This window comes from Solanum tuberosum, unplaced genomic scaffold (assembly GCF_000226075.1).
Source record: "Solanum tuberosum cultivar DM 1-3 516 R44 unplaced genomic scaffold, SolTub_3.0 scf00344, whole genome shotgun sequence".
In the NCBI taxonomy this organism is placed as follows: Eukaryota; Viridiplantae; Streptophyta; class Magnoliopsida; order Solanales; family Solanaceae; genus Solanum; species Solanum tuberosum.
The window spans coordinates 591,082-594,668 of record NW_006239273.1 but is presented as its reverse complement, the minus strand read 5'-3'; positions in this window follow the sequence as shown (position 1 = coordinate 594,668).

Sequence of the window (3,587 nt, the reverse complement as noted above, 5' to 3'; positions counted from 1 at the left end):
AAGAAAAGAACACATTTAAGTTGCATAGATTATACAACTGTGATATATGTCTCAAGGAAAAATTCAAAAATTTGTTAACATATTCAAAACAGAAATTATGCTTGAACATGAAAGCAATTATAACTTTTGAACTATCATAATGAATTTCTTCAATTGATAAGTGAGAAACTTCATATCTATGTTAAAGTAAATAATATGTAAGTTTATATATAGTACTTTTAAGTCATAGAATTTTATATAGAATATCAAAACATGAATTCTTGGAACTGAGTACAATAATTATTTTCTGCACAATGAAAATACCTACCATATGTGCCTCTATGTTCAATATAACTGGAGACAATAACTTTGCAGAAACATAACAACAGAGTATAAAACATGTACTCAAAAACAAAAATTAACATCATAAGCATATATTAATGACTGTAAAAAAATACCAGGATATGTAACATTAGATGGAAATAGAAAGGAAAAAATCGAGTCCACTAAGTGCACAATGTCCCCTTAAGAAATTTATTCCCCTCTAATACCTGAAGTTTAAAGAATTATATCCTCTTAGGATGAAACAATTTTATCAACCAACGCATTGATACAAAAACAATGGTATCAGTAAACCACTGAACAGGAGTGAAGTACATGAATATTTAATTGTGCAGAAGAAGTTCAGAATTTTCATTGTTTTAAAATGAGAGAAAATTCATCTATTTATAGACAACAAATTAAGGTTACTGTGAACAAATGTTTATTGTGCCTTATCGGAAAGGTCACAACTCTTTGGAAATGTCACAACCCTTCGAAAAGGTCACAACATTTCATAAACGGCACAACCTTTCATAAAAGTCGCAACTCTTCATAAAAGTTGCACATTTTCTTAAAAGTCACAATTTTTCATAAAAGTCACAACTTTTCATGAAAATGTGAAGGCTAGTTTTGGAAATAAATAAATTAAAAGGAAATTTTGGTTTGTAGTGGCACCACGTAGGCGGGACTAAGGTTCTCTTTTATACCCTTCGGAAAGGTCACAACCTTTCATAAATGTCACAACCTTTCATAAAAGTCGCAACTCTTCATAAAAGTCGCATTTTTTTATTAAAAGTCACAACTTTTCATAAAAGTCGCAACTCATGGAATTTATAAAATAATACTTAAATCTATCAGTCATTAATAATGTAAAGGAAAATGAAAATTATTACATCTTATCATTTATCCTTAATAACATAAGCATAAATTAATGAATGTAAAAAATACATATCAGGATCTGTAACATAAGGATGGAGTCAGTGAGCCAAGAAGAAGAAGAAGAAGAGGAGGAGGAGGAGGAGGAGGAGGAGGTTCAAAATTTTCGTTGTTCTAAAATGAGAGGAAATCCCTCTATTTATAGAGAACAAAGGATAGTGTGAACAAATGTTTATTGTGCCTTATCGGAAATGTTACAACTATTTGGAAAAGTTGCAACCCTTCGGAAAGGTCACAACCTTTCATAAAAGTGATAACTTTTCATAAAAGTCGCAACTCTTCATTAAAGTCGCAACTTTTCATAAAAGTCACAACTCTTAATAAAAGTCACAACTTTTCATGAAAGGGGAAGGGTAATTTTGTAAATAAATAAATTAAAAGAGAATTTTGGTTTGTGGTGGCGCCACGTAAGCGGGACTAAGGTTCTCTTTTATATATATACTAGTAAAATTATCCGCGCTTCGCGTGGGAATTTCCTATCATGGATTTTATAAAATAATACTTAAAACATATCAGTCATTAAAACTAAAACACTGTATTATTTTACATACAAGATTACGTAGTAACAAACATTAATAATGTAATGGAAAATGAAAACTATTACATCTTATCATTTATCCTTGGGAAAATGCATAAATACCCCCCCAGCCTATGCCCAAAATTCCTGAGACACACCTAACCTTTACTAAGGTCCTATTACCCCCCGAACTTATTTTATGTATAATTTTCTACCCCTTTTCGACTTACGTGGCACTATCTTGTGGGCCCAGCGCGTGTTGACAATTTTTTCAAAGATAGTGCCACGTAGGCCGAAAAGGGGTAGAAAAATAATTAAAAAATAAGCTCGGGGGGGAGGGGTGGGGTAATAGGACCTTAGTAAAGGTTAGGTGTGTCTCAGGGATTTTGGGCATAAGCTGGGGGGAGCTGGGGGGGGGGTACTTATGCATTTTCCCTTTATCCTTAATAACATAAGCATAAATTAATGACTGTAAAACTACATACCAGGATTTGTAACAAAAACATTGGTGTCAGTGAGCCACTCAACATAAGCAAAGTACACAAATATTTAAATTGTGAAGAAGAAGAAGAAGAAGAATAAGGTTCAGAATTTTCGTTGTTTTAAAATGAGAGGAAATTCCTCTATTTATAGACAACAAAGGGTAGTGTGAACAAATGTTTATTGTGCCTTATCGGAAAGGTTACAACTATTTGGAAAAGTTGCAACCCTTCGGAAAGGTCACAACCTTTTCATAAAAGTCACAACTTTTCATAAAAGTCGCAACTCTTCATTAAAAGTTGCAACTTTTCATTAAAGTCACAACTCTTCATTAAAGTCGCAACGTTTCATAAAGTCACAACTTTTCATGAAAGGGGAAGGCTAGTTTTGTAAATAAATAAATTAAAAGGGAATTCTGGTTGTGGTGGCGCCACGTAGACTGGCCTAAGGTTCTCTTTTTTATATATATATATATATATATGATACTGATAATTTTTAATTGGTATTAATTAAATGATAATTTTTTGCTCTAAAATAAATTATAATAATATAATTTTTTGTGTGGTAGTAAATCGTTTCATTCCTTCTTTTTGGAAAAACTACATAGTAATTAGACATACTTCACTATTGTATATACTATTTTTACCTATACTTTTCAAAATATTACGCATCTTACCACTAATAAAGAATTTTTCTACCATATATTGAAGAAAATACACTTAGATAAATGTATTTTTGCTACCAGATACACAAAAATAGGAAGAGAGACGAGAGAGATAGGGGAGGGAGGCAAACGAGATTCGTATATGTATAACAAATATATGTGAATCAGACTAGATACATACTAGATACATGTATATGAATATATCTTATGTGATTCGCATGTATCTAGAATACCAGATACATAGGAGAGCAGCGAGCGAGATGAGAGAGAGGTGAGGGAGGCAAGTGAGATTTGTTATGTATGCTAGATATATACATGCAAATCCACTTGGACACAATGTGTCTAGCTAGAAAATATTATACCTAATTTTGACCCCATGTATCTGAGATACATTCTAGACATATTTGGAGGCACCAAAATCTGGTAAGATACGTAATATTGCAAACTAGAGTATATCTAAGTAATTAGCTGTCACGCCCCGAACCTACACCCTGGGCGGGACTGGCACTCGGAGACCATTGCTGGCCCCAAGCGAACCCTTGGCCTGGCTTTCTTAACTCAGCGGAAACTTAACTCAACAGAATAACTCAATGCCATGCAAAGACATAAATAACTTAACTGATGAAATCAAGCCAAAAAGGCAACTCTAGTCTCAAAATAGAATATTTACATATATATACATATACATGG